Raw genomic sequence first — 13,886 nt, forward strand, 5'->3', positions numbered from 1 at the left:
CACAAAAGAGTTGTGGACCCCCTGGGGGGATCCAGAGGACTAGTTTGTTGACATGTGATGAAGAGCGTAACTATTTACTGAGAATCTGGAAATGCATTTTGTGCCACTTCTGATATCTCAGACATTTTGGCAATATTTTAATCATGCTCAACTCAGAGTTGGAAGATTCCAAAGCTATAGCCTGGACCTCTTTCTCTTCTGGTAACCTGACAACTATGAGCTTCAAACAAGAGCGACTTATTTTCAGTTATCCGTATAGTTATTAGTTTATTTTGGTAATTTCTTGCTGGTTTGAGAGCTTACTAGGCACAACCTTTTATTTTAATAACAGTGTAGCATAGAGTACTGCCATTGTTACCGAGTCTGGTATTGACCCTCGTATCGTACAGGGTTTTGTTTGCTTTGGTTAGAACAGCCCAGTGTTGGTTAGACCATAAGAGAGAAAGCACCGCGAGTTCCTGCTGCTAATAAGGTGAGTACACCATTCGTTTACTACATATTTTTACGAGCTTCAAATAGGAGTGATTCACAAGTGAATAGGAACTGTCATTGCTGTGTACAGGTGTGAGCTGAGTTGTTGACGTTTAGCTCACAGCTCCAGGCTGTGTTGGCTTCCGTCACACAGCTTGAGACTGCTGCCAACGGGCATCACTGTGGGGTGTCAGACGCAGGAATGTGAGGGACATCAAGCATGTCCCATGTGTCCCCTGATTGGTCCACTGCTGTGGCCACCCCAGGTACTGCCTGCACTGAGGTTGATCCCTTACCCGTGGTCGAGTGGGAGATCATTCCAAAGTCTGGCAGGCAGTGAAAGATTTCCCAAGAGGCCAATCATAGGACCTCCCCAGTTCGTTTGACGAATAGGTTTCAGGTGTTATCTGTGGCTGACGAAGTCTCTGAGTCGGATGCCATCATCCACCCTGTTCCAGAGGAAGCTTCTCGGCCCACAAGGTCTGGGTATTCACAGAGGGTGGGTTTGCTGGTAGTTGGGAGCGCCAACATCAGGCACATAATGGGACCCATTAGGTACATGGATGCCAAGGAGCGAAGGAAGACAGTGTGCACTCTGTGTGCATACTGGAGGGAGTCATTCCAGATGTCGGAAGGGTGCTTCCGGATGCCACGAAGAGTACAGGGTGCAGACAACTGCACTTGGTGGCCCATGACAGTACCAATGACATGTGTCACTTTGGATTGGAGGAGATTCTCTCTGGTTTTGGCCGGTTAATGGAAATGGTAAAGACTGCCAGTCTTGCTTGCAAAATTAAGGTGGAGTTCACAATCTGCAGCATCGTTGACAGAACCAACTGTGATCCTTTGGTGCAGAGCTGAGTGGAGGGTCTGAATCAGAGGCTCGGGCGGTTCTGTGACTGTGTAGGCTGCAGATTCCTTGACTTGCGGCATCAGGTGGTAGGTTTCCAGGTTCCGCATAATAGGTCAGGAGTCCACTACACACAGAAAGAAGCTACCAGGTTACCGGGGGCTATTTGGAAGGGATTTGGCTGTTTTTAGGTTAGAGGGTCTCAGGAAACCCACAGAAAGGGCATCCATCTAAAAGGAGGCAGTTAAACACAGTAAGGTAGCTGTAGAAATCATCGGTATTGTAGTAGTAAATTGTAGCTGTGTTGGGAAAGTACCAGAGCTCCAAAAAGCACTGCAGCTCACATAGTTATAGGTATGGAAAGATGGCTAAAGCCAAAAATAAGTTCAGCTGATTTTTTTAAATGACCTAACAGTGTTCAGAAAGGACAGATTAAATAGAGCACTTGCCTGCGAAAGGCAAAGGTCCCGAGTTCACGTCTCGGTCGGCACACAGTTTCAATCTGCCAGGAAGTTTCATATCAGTGCACACACGCCACTGCAGAGTGAAAATCTCATTCTGGAAACATTCCCCAGGCTGTAGCTAAGCCATGTCTTCATAATATCCTTTCTTTCAGGAGTGTGAGTCCTGCAAGATTTGCAGGAGAGCTTCTGTAAAGTTTGGAAGGTAGGAGACGAGGTACTGGCGGAAGTAAAGCTGTGAGGATGGAGCTCGAGTCGTGCTTGGGTAGCTCAGATGGTTAGAGCACTTGCCCGCAGAAGGCAAAGGTCCTGAGTTCGAATCTCGGTCCAGCACACAGTTTTAATCTGCCAGGAAGTTTCAAATCAGCGCACACTCCACTGAAGAGTGAAAATCTCATTCCAGATTAAATACAGTTGGCAATGGAGTGTCTAATGTCACAAGTAGTTTACCTTGTAGTGAAATTGAAGTAGATAGTTCCTGCAAAATAGTATGGGTAGAGGTTATATTTGACAATCGGACTAAACTGATAACTGGATCATTTTAGCGATCGACCCCCGCCCCCAACTCAGAAAATATAGTAGCTGAACAGTTCAAAGAAAACTTGAGTCTCATTTCAAATAGGTACCCCACTCATACAATTATGGTCAGTGGCGACTTCCATCTACCCTCGATATTCTGAAAAAATTATACATTTAAAGCCAGTGGCAGGAATAAAACGTCATCCGAACTTGTACTAAATGCTTTCTCAGAAAATTATTTTGAACAATTAGTTCATGAGCTCACTCAAACCATGACGAATACAGGGATTAGCGACCACAAGACAGTTGCTGCTAGGCTGAATACCCTAACACCCACAACCATCAAAAAGAAACGCAAAGTACATTTATTTAAAGAATCTGATAAAAATGTTATTAACACCTTTTTAAGAGACAGTCCCCACTCCTTCCAATCTGATCAAGTAAGCATAGAAAAGACGTGGAATGATTTCAAAGAGGTAGTATCGATGGAAATTGAGAGATATATACCACATAAATTAATAAGTGATGGTACTGATCCCCCGTGGTACACAAAATGTGTCAGATCGCTGTTGCAGAAGCAATGAAAAAAGCATGCCAAATTAAAAAGAATGCAAAATCCCCAAGCGTGGTAAAGTTTTGCACATGTTCGAAATATAGCTCTTACTACAATGCGATATGCTTTTAATACTTTCCACAACTCTGTTACTTAGCAGTATGAAATGGTTCAAAAGCTGCGTCCATGCACAGACACTGAGGCATTAGAATTTACTGTACTGTCGCAGTATGAGTTTAATGGCATAAATACTCATTTAGCAAACTGCAACAGTACAGTAAATTCTAATGCTTCAGGGTCTGTGCATGGACGCAGCTTTTGAACCATTTCATATTGCTAAGTAACAGAGTGTTCTGGATTACAGAATCTGATATGTTTCCCACCTTCCAACACAGCATAAATATACACAGGTAGTTTTCCCACACTGTATACATGGAAGAATCCTGGAGATACTAGAAGGTATCAGATAGATTATATAATGGTAAGACAGAGATTTAGGAACCAGGTTTTAAATTGTAAGATATTTCCAGGGTCACATGTGGACTCTGACCACAATCTATTGGTTATGAACTGTAGATTAAAACTGAAGAAACTGCAAAAAGGTGGGAATTTAAGGAGATGGGACCTGGATAAACTGAAAGAACCAGAGGTTGTACAGGGTTTCAGGGAGAGCTTAAGGGAACAATTGACAGGAATGGGGGAAAGAAATACAGTAGAAGAAGAATGGGTAGCTCTGAGAGATGAAGTAGTGAAGGCAGCAGAGGATCAAGTAGGTAAAAAGACAAGGGCTAGCAGAAATCCTTAGGTAACAGAAGAAATATTGAATTTAATTGATGAAAGGAGAAAATATAAAAATGCAGTAAATGAAGCAGGCAAAAAGGAATACAAACGTCTCAAAAATGAGATCGATAGGAAGTGCAAAATGGCTAAGCAGGGATGGATAGAGGACAAATGTAAGGATGTAGAGGCTTACTCACTAGGGGTAAGATAGATACTGCCTACAGGAAAATTAAAGAGACCTTTGGAGAAAAGAGAACCACTTGTATGAATATCAAGAGTTCAGATGGAAACCCAGTTCTAAGCAAAGAAGGGAAAGCAGAAAGGTGGAAGGAGTATATAGAGGGTCTATACAAGGGCGATGTACTTGAGGACAATATTATGGAAATGGAAGAGGATGAAGATGAAATGGGAGATACAATACTGAGTGAAGAGTTTGACAGAGCACTGAAAGACCTGAGTCGAAACAAGGCCCAGGGAGTAGACAACATTCCATTAGAACTACTGACAGCATTGGGAGAGCCAGTCCTGATAAAACTCTACCATCTGGTGAGCAAGATGTATGAGACAGGCGAAATTCCCTCAGACTTCAAGAAGAATATAATAACTTCAATCCCAAAGAAAGCAGGTGTTGACAGATGTGAAAATTACCGAACTATCAGTTTAAAAAGTCACAGCTGCAAAATACTAACGCGAATTCTTTATACAGACAAATGGAAAAACTGGTAGAAGCCGACCTCGGGGAAGATCAGTTTGGATTCCGCAGAAATGTTGGAACACGTGAGGCAATACTAGCCCTATGACTTATCTTAGAAAATAGATTAAGGAAAGGCAAACCTACGTTTCTAGCATTTGTAGACTTAGAGAAAGCTTTCGACAATGTTGACTGGAATACTCTCTTTCAAATTCTAAAGATGGCAGGGGTAAAATACAGGGAGCGAAAGGCTATTTACAATTTGTACAGAAATCAGATGGCAGTTATAAGAGTCGAGGGTCATGAAAGAGAAGCAGCAGTTGTGAAGGGAGTGAGACAGAGTTGTAGCCCGTCCCCGATGTTATTCAATTTGTATATTGAGCAAGCAGTAAAGGAAACAAAAGAGAAATTCGGAGTAGAAATTAAAATCCATGGAGAAGAAATAAAAACTTTGAGGTTCGCCAATGACATTGTAACTCTGTCAGAGACAGCAAAGGACTTGGAAGAGCATTTGAACGGAATGGACAGTGTCTTGAAAGGAGGGTATAAGATGAACATCAACAAAAGCAAAACAAGGATAATGGAATGTAGTCTAATTAAGTCGGGTGATGCTGAGGGAATTAGATTAGGAAATGAGACACTTAAAGTGGTAAAGGAATTTTGGTATTTGAGGATCAAATAACTGATGATGGTCGAAGTAGAGAGGATATAAAATGTAGACCAGCAATGGCAAGGAAAGCGTTTCTGAAGAAGAGAAACTTGTTAACATCGAGTATAGCTTTAAGTGTCAGGAACTCGTTTCTGAAAGTATTTGTATGGAGTGTAGCCATGTATGGAAGTGAAACATGGACGATAAATAGTTTGGACAAGAAGAGAATAGAAGCTTTTGAAATGTGGTGCTACAGAAGAATGCTGAAGATTAGATGGGTAGATCACATAACTGATGAGGAGGTATTGAACAGAATTGGGGAGAAGAGGAGTTTGTGGCACAACTTGACAAGAAGAAGGGACCGGTTGGTAGGACATGTTCTGAGGCATCAATGGATCACAAATTTAGCATTGGAGGGCAGCGTGGAGGGTAAAAATCGTAGAGGGAGACCAAGAGATGAATACAGTAAGCAGATTCAGAAGGATGTAGGTTGCAGTAACTACTTGGAGATGAAGAAGCTTGCACAGGATAGAGTAGCATGGAGAGCTGCATCAAACCAGTCTCAGGACTAAAGACAACAACAACAACAGTTTTCTCACAGCTCTAGAGTGCCATCAAACACTGCAAATGATGGGGGTGGGAGTGAAATTTGCAGCACAGGTGGTCGAGTGGCAGGTGCCCTGGTTCGGATCAGCTCTACATTCTACCGGATCTGCTCCTGCCATAGTTTTGTTGCAACTGCATCTGATCCTGCTGTTGTTACTGCAGCACTATTTGATTCTGCCAAAGCTACATAAAGTTTTGATTCATTGTTACGAGCTATTTTGCATGTGATAATCAACCTTGTCATCACTTTTGTAACACACAACCTAGGTTGGGAATGCCACTAGACAGTTTCAGAGAAAACCAGCAAGTGGCCGAAAAGAACCGAGTGGACAACAGTAAATCAAATAAAAATTTGAAAGGACATATGGAGAGCAATTCAAAAATGAAGCCACAAACAGTCAACAGTGTACAAACAAACCTGAATGGCAAACTGACAAAAATAACCAAGAATGTGTCATGGGGTGTGAATAGTAACATCGGCGACTGGAAAGTTTTAGATACATTAAGACCACTGGCAGAGGAATGCGCACTCACTTTCGTCACTGCCTTAGTCATCAGAGGGTCTTGCCAAATCACGTTGTATTAAGATGCCCATGGTTCAGCCACGAAACTGTACAACTGTGAATAGCCAGCACTGGTGCATTCATCTCAACATCAGTGACCAAATCTGGCACCAGTACCAAATCAACAATTGGTGCACAGACTGCAGATGACACTGAACATAAATAAATGTAATGTAATGTGTATAAATAGGTAAGGAGATCCACAATTAGTTGATTATCCTATTGTGGATATATTATTGGGAACAGTAACTACTGTAAAATACCTCAGAGTAACCATTCAGAGAAACCCAAGGTGGAATGACTGCATAAAACAAATATCGTGAAATGATCATGACAAGAAAATAAGAGAAATTGGATGTCACACGAAGCTTTACCAACCGTCTTCCTTCCCACATTCCATTTGTGAATGGAACAGAAAAGGCGGGAAATAACAGTGCTACCAGAAGCTCCCCTCACCACATGCCTAAGGTGACTTTGAGAGTACAGCTGTAGATATAGATACATGAGTATTAAGCCCTGAATGACACCATGCAAAGTTTCCTTGATGAATTTCATATACTCACTTGTAAAGCAGCCATAATCATAGAGTGGGACCCACTATTTCCCTGGGACCAATTGGCGGTGCAGTGGTGGTTGGGGGACTCACCCCACATTTAAAGCATTCTTCTTCTTACATCACTGAGTGATACAAAGGGCAATGAGTTAACAAGGAGGAAGAATTCCACTCATGATATACCCACCCACCCACACTCCACACTCCCCAAATATCCTCCAGATTGTTTTCAGATTGCATTATTATGTTTGCTGGATGTAACTGGACACACATGGACCGAACATGTCATGCTTGTGTACGAAATCATGAAGCACCAGTCTAGTGTTTTGCCCTATGGCCTATGTCACATCACTTAGGGCAGATAGTAAAGTGAACCATTTCAGGGAACAATGTGATTGTTGCTAGAACCTGTGCTCTTAAATTTTCCTTATGTGGCACAGATGTCTACAAAAACAAAATATGTCATCATCAGTGTCCTCGTGACTATTTTCACAATCGACAAACCTCCTCACATTATTATTAAATACAATGGTCCCAGTTTAGTTCTTCTACATTTCAGCTGTTTTGATAACAAAATGGAATCACATACCATATCACTCATACCCATGACACTCTCCTATTTCAAAATAGTAGACAATGAGCTGCATTTCTTTGAACTTTTTCAGTGTCCGCTGTCTATCCTGTCTGGTAAAGATCCCATACCATGCAGACATATTCCTGAAGAGAACAGATAATCATACTATAGGCAGCCTTTTTAGGAGATATGTTGCATCTTCTAAGTGTTCTGCCAAAATAACTCGGTCTCTATTTCGCCTTACCCACATCATTTTCTACATAATAATTTCAATTTAAGTTGTTCATAATTGTAACCTGAGATATTTATCTGAATAACAACCTTTAAATTTGAGTGATTACTCATATAACCAAAATATAACATCACCCCCCCCCCCTTTTTCTGGGATAGGGGGCTGTACTCATGTGAATGTGGAGGACCTCATATTTCTTACTGTTCAGGGTTAGAATTTTTTTATTGGTCAAGGTCAATAGCTATAAGGGGCATTCAATAAATAATGCATCATGTTTCTTTTTCCTTAGCAAATTTTGGTTAAGAAATTCTGAATTTGCTGTGGGACATCATGGAATATTCCAGCTTCAGTCCCTATAGTTTCATGAAGTTCCAAAGGGTGTTGGTGCCACACAAGACCTTCAAATTGGCATCTGCAATGGGGTGTGTCCCAAGCAGAGAGTTGCATTGAGTTTCTTTTGACAGGAAACCATAGCATCACAAATATTTATAGGTGCTTGCATAATGTCTACCGAGACTTGGCAGTAAACAAAAAAATGGTGAGTCACTGGTTGAGGTGTCTATCATCATCACAACGAGGTCGAGCAAACCTGTCAGATCTCCCACGTGCCGGCAGGCTGTACAAAGCTGTGACTCCTACAGCGCTACCTTCAGAAAACTGAAGAAATGACTTTGCAGTATTCATCACCATAAAAATGTAAATGATCTTCCACTTCTCCATGAGAATGTGCGCCTCAGACATGTCTGTGCACCTGAGAGATGCTCACAAAACTTTATTGTACTTTACTTCCTCATCTACTCTACAATCCATATCTCGCATCTTCAGACTTCCATCTGTTTGGCCCAATGAAGGTTGTACTCCATGTGAAGCAGTGCATAGATGGTTGGGAGGTTATCAATGCAGCAAGACATTGGCTCCCATGTCGACCAGTAGAATAACAGCATGCAGTCGTACAAGCCCTCCCAGTAAGGTGGCGTAAGGCTGTCACACAGAACAGACATTATGTTGAAAAATAAGCTTATGTAGCCAAAAGAGGATTAACATGGTGCACGGGAATTACAAATAAAACCAACCAGCTTTCAGAAAAAATGTGTTCCATTACTTATTAAACATGCCTCATACTTTTAGCACTATACAGATATCCTGTCTAAATCATTTTGCAATTTGTTTTGATCTTCTGATGACTTTAATAGATGGCAAACAAAAGCATCATCTACAAACAATCTAAGAGGACTGCTCAGATTGTCTCCTATATCCAACATTAAGAACAGCAGAGGGCCTATAATGCTTACTTGAGGAACATGAGGTATCACTTCTGTTTCACTACATGACTTTTCATTCTTTCCATCTCTTATGTTTTTCTATTAAGTAAAATAACCACTTTTTTTGAAATTTTTTATCTTTTTTCATTAATGTTTCCTTGGGGAACACCACACATCACTTCTGTTTCACTAAATGACTTACCATTCTTTCCACCTGTCATGTTTTTCTACACCCAAAATAACAGATTTTTTCACTGAATTTCATCTTTTTTTGATTATGTTTACCTAGCAATATGTAGTGCCTACTTGAAAATCTCAAGTTATTGTTCAGACCAAATTTCACTGGAATTTATTGTTCAGGTTCTTATTTCAAGTGGTTTGATACCATTTGTGTAAGCAATTTTCAGTAGGGACTGTTAAGTTACAATTAACTGAAGTTACACACAAAAGTACCATTAGTTAGTACTTGTATTTGAGAATGACAACTTATACTAACCCACTTGAAAGTTAAGCATCTCAGTTTTCGTGTATAGTATTTTATATTACCAAAAACTAATTGCCTCTCATAATAATTAAACTTTAAGCTCCCAAGCAGTACCATTTTCCATCACAGATTACGTTAAAATCACTGTTAGATTCGAATTTTAACTACTTACTATTGCCACCTTAATTTTTCTGTATCATCGGACATACAGCATTGATTAATAATTTTACCCATTTTGCTTTTCAATATGGTACTCATTCATAAAAATGAGAGGAATCATAACACAGATGACATATAATGTTGATATATTTTTATAAATCTGTAGGCAGCAATATTTTCTGTAGTCCAAAATTCTACTGATTCTTTCAGGTCATCGTAGTAAATGAGTGAACTTCGCAAGGAATAATATACAAGTTAATGTCAACTAAACATATGGTGTCATGTATATTTTTGAACACCACAGTTCACACTTGGGTGAACTTTAAGCTTCAAGGCAACGGAAAAGAGGTGCTACCGAGGAGAGGCTATGAATTACAAGCCATTAACATCACAGACAGAGATGACACTTCACACGCACCCAAGATAATTAGAAGCTGCTTGTGGAGAAGAGTGTTAAAAGTCTTATGGAAACCTATCAATATGGAATCAACTTGAGAACCCTGTTAACAGTACTCATTACTTCATGTGAAACCAAAAACCATTTATATCTAAAAAGAAAGATGATGAAACTTACCAAACAAAAGCGCTGGCAGGTCGATAGACACACAAACAAACACAAACATACACACAAAATTCTAGCTTTCGCAACCAATGGTTGCCTCGTCAGGAAAGAGGGAAGGAGAAGGAAAGACAAAAGGATATGGGTTTTAAGGGAGAGGGTAAGGAGTCATTCCAATCCCGGGAGCGGAAAGACTTACCTTAGGGGGAAAAAAGGACAGGTATACACTCGCACACACACACATATCCATCCACACATACACAGACACAAGCAGACATTTGTAAAGGCAAAGAGTTTGGGCAGAGATGTCAGTCGGGGCGGATGTACAGAGGCAAAGATGAAGTTGAAAGACAGGTGAGGTATGAGCGGCGGCAAATTGAAATTAGAAATTAGCGGAGATTGAGGCCTGGCGGATAGCGAGAAGAAAGGATATGCTGAAGGGCAAGTTCCCATCTCCGGAGTTCTGACAGGTTGGTGTTAGTGGGAAGTATCCAGATAACCCGGACAGTGTAACACTGTGCCAAGATGTGCTGGCCGTGCACCAAGGCATGTTTAGCCACAGGGTGATCCTCATTACCAACAAACACTGTCTGCCTGTGTCCATTCATGCGAATGGACAGTTTGTTGCTGGTCATTCCCACATAGAACGCTTCACAGTGTAGGCAGGTCAGTTGGTAAATCACGTGGGTGCTTTCACACGTGGCTCTGCCTTTGATCGTGTACACCTTCCGGGTTACAGGACTGGAATAGGTGGTGGTGGGAGGGTGCATGGGACAGGTTTTACACCGGGGGCGGTTACAGGGGTAGGAGCCAGAGGGTAGGGAAGGTGGTTTGGGGATTTCATAGGGATGAACTAAGAGGTTGCGAAGGTTGGGTGGACGGCGGAAAGACACTCTTGGTGGAGTGGGGAGGATTTCATGAAGGATGGATCTCATTTCAGGGCAGGATTTGAGGAAGTCGTATCCCTGCTGGAGAGCCACATTCAGAATCTGATCCAGTCCCGGAAAGTATCCTGTCACAAGTGGGGCACTTTTGGGGTTCTTCTGTGGAAGGTTCCGGGTTTGAGGAGATGAGGATGTGGCTCTGGTTATTTGCTTCTGTACCAGGTCGGGAGGGTAGTTACGGGATGCAAAAGCTGTTTTCAGGTTGTTGGTGTAATGGTTCAAGGATTCCGGACTGGAGCAGATTCGTTTGCCACGAAGACCTAGGCTGTAGGGAAGGGACCGTTTGATGTGGAATGGGTGGCAGCTGTCATAATGGAGGTACTGTTGCTTGTTGGTGGGTTTAATGTGGACGGACGTGTGAAGCTGGCCATTGGACAGGTGGAGGTCAACGTCAAGGAAAGTGGCATGGGATTTGGAGTAGGACCAGGTGAATCTGATGGAACCAAAGGAGTTAAGGTTGGAGAGGAAATTCTGGAGTTCTTCTTCACTGTGAGTCCAGATCACGAAAATGTCATCAATAAATCTGTACCAAACTTCGGGTTGGCCGGCCTGGGTAACCAGGAAGGCTTCCTCTAAGCGACCCATGAATAGGTTGGCATACGAGGGGGCCATCCTGGTACCCATGGCTGTTCCCTTTAATTGTTGGTATGTCTGGCCTTCAAAAGTGAAGAAGTTGTGGGTCAGGATGAAGCTGGCTAAGGTAATGAGGAAAGAGGTTTTAGGTAGGGCGGCAGGTGATCGGCGTGAAAGGAAGTGCTCCATCGCAGCGAGGCCCTGGACATGCGGAATATTTGTGTATAAGGAAGTGGCATCAATGGTTACAAGGATGGTTTCCGCGGGTAACAGACTGGGTAGGGATTCCAGGCGTTTGAGAAAGTGGTTGGTGTCTTTGATGAAGGATGGGAGACTGCATGTAATGGGTTGAAGGTGTTGATCTACGTAGGCAGAGATGCGTTCGGTGGGGGCTTGGTAACCAGCTACAATGGGACGGCCGGGATGATTGGGTTTGTGAATTTTGGGAAGAAGGTAGAAGGTAGGGGTGCGGGGTGTTGGTGGGGTCAGGAGGTTGATGGAGTCGGGTGAAAGGTTTTGTAGGGGGCCTAAGGTTCTGAGGATTCCTTGAAGCTCCGCCTGGACATCAGGAATGGGATTGCCTTGGCAAACTTTGTAAGTAGTGTTGTCTGAAAGCTGACGCAGTCCCTCAGCCACATACTCCCGACGATCAAGTACCACAGTTGTGGAACCCTTGTCCGCCGGAAGAATGACGATGGATCGGTCAGCCTTCAGATCACGGATAGCCTGGGCTTCAGCAGTGGTGATGTTGGGAGTAGGATTAAGGTTTTTTAAGAAGGATTGAGAGGCAAGGCTGGAAGTCAGAAATTCCTGGAAGGTTAGGAGAGGGTGATTTTGAGGAAGAGGAGGTGGGTCCCGCTGTGACGGAGGACGGAACTGTTCCAGGCATGGTTCAATTTGGATAGTGTCTTGGGGAGTTGGATCATTATTCATGGGTCGCTTAGAGGAAGCCTTCCTGGTTACCCAGGCCTGCCAACCCGAAGTTTGGTACAGATTTATTGATGACATTTTCGTGATCTGGACTCACAGTGAAGAAGAACTCCAGAATTTCCTCTCCAACCTTAACTCCTTTGGTTCCATCAGATTCACCTGGTCCTACTCCAAATCCCATGCCACTTTCCTTGACGTTGACCTCCACCTGTCCAATGGCCAGCTTCACACGTCCGTCCACATTAAACCCACCAACAAGCAACAGTACCTCCATTATGACAGCTGCCACCCATTCCACATCAAACGGTCCCTTCCCTACAGCCTAAGTCTTCGTGGCAAACGAATCTGCTCCAGTCCGGAATCCTTGAACCATTACACCAACAACCTGAAAACAGCTTTTGCATCCCGTAACTACCCTCCCGACCTGGTACAGAAGCAAATAACCAGAGCCACATCCTCATCTCCTCAAACCCGGAACCTACCACAGAAGAACCCCAAAAGTGCCCCACTTGTGACAGGATACTTTCCGGGACTGGATCAGATTCTGAATGTGGCTCTCCAGCAGGGATACGACTTCCTCAAATCCTGCCCTGAAATGAGATCCATCCTTCATGAAATCCTCCCCACTCCACCAAGAGTGTCTTTCCGCCGTCCACCCAACCTTCGCAACCTCTTAGTTCATCCCTATGAAATCCCCAAACCACCTTCCCTACCCTCTGGCTCCTACCCCTGTAACCGCCCCCGGTGTAAAACCTGTCCCATGCACCCTCCCACCACCACCTATTCCAGTCCTGTAACCCGGAAGGTGTACACGATCAAAGGCAGAGCCACGTGTGAAAGCACCCACGTGATTTACCAACTGACCTGCCTACACTGTGAAGCGTTCTATGTGGGAATGACCAGCAACAAACTGTCCATTCGCATGAATGGACACAGGCAGACAGTGTTTGTTGGTAATGAGGATCACCCTGTGGCTAAACATGCCTTGGTGCACGGCCAGCACATCTTGGCACAGTGTTACACTGTCCGGGTTATCTGGATACTTCCCACTAACACCAACCTGTCAGAACTCCGGAGATGGGAACTTGCCCTTCAGCATATCCTTTCTTCTCGCTATCCGCCAGGCCTCAATCTCCGCTAATTTCTAATTTCAATTTGCCGCCGCTCATACCTCACCTGTCTTTCAACTTCATCTTTGCCTCTGTACATCCGCCCCGACTGACATCTCTGCCCAAACTCTTTGCCTTTACAAATGTCTGCTTGTGTCTGTGTATGTGTGGATGGATATGTGTGTGTGTGCGAGTGTATACCTGTCCTTTTTTCCCCCTAAGGTAAGTCTTTCCGCTCCCGGGATTGGAATGACTCCTTACCCTCTCCCTTAAAACCCATATCCTTTTGTCTTTCCTTCTCCTTCCCTCTTTCCTGACGAGGCAACCATTGGTTGCGAAAGCTAGAATTTTGTGTGTATGTTTG

At 43.2% G+C, this 13,886-nt stretch overlaps 1 protein-coding gene across 1 annotated transcript in view; it reads right to left on the reverse strand.

Annotated features, from left to right (window-relative positions):
- LOC124711806 (ankyrin-1) overlaps positions 1–13,886 on the reverse strand; it is a 150,749-nt gene that overhangs the window by 59,387 nt on the left and 77,476 nt on the right. The window lies entirely within an intron of this gene.

The sequence above is a fragment of the Schistocerca piceifrons genome, chromosome 8 (genome assembly GCF_021461385.2).
Source record: "Schistocerca piceifrons isolate TAMUIC-IGC-003096 chromosome 8, iqSchPice1.1, whole genome shotgun sequence".
Classification (NCBI taxonomy): domain Eukaryota; kingdom Metazoa; phylum Arthropoda; class Insecta; order Orthoptera; family Acrididae; genus Schistocerca; species Schistocerca piceifrons.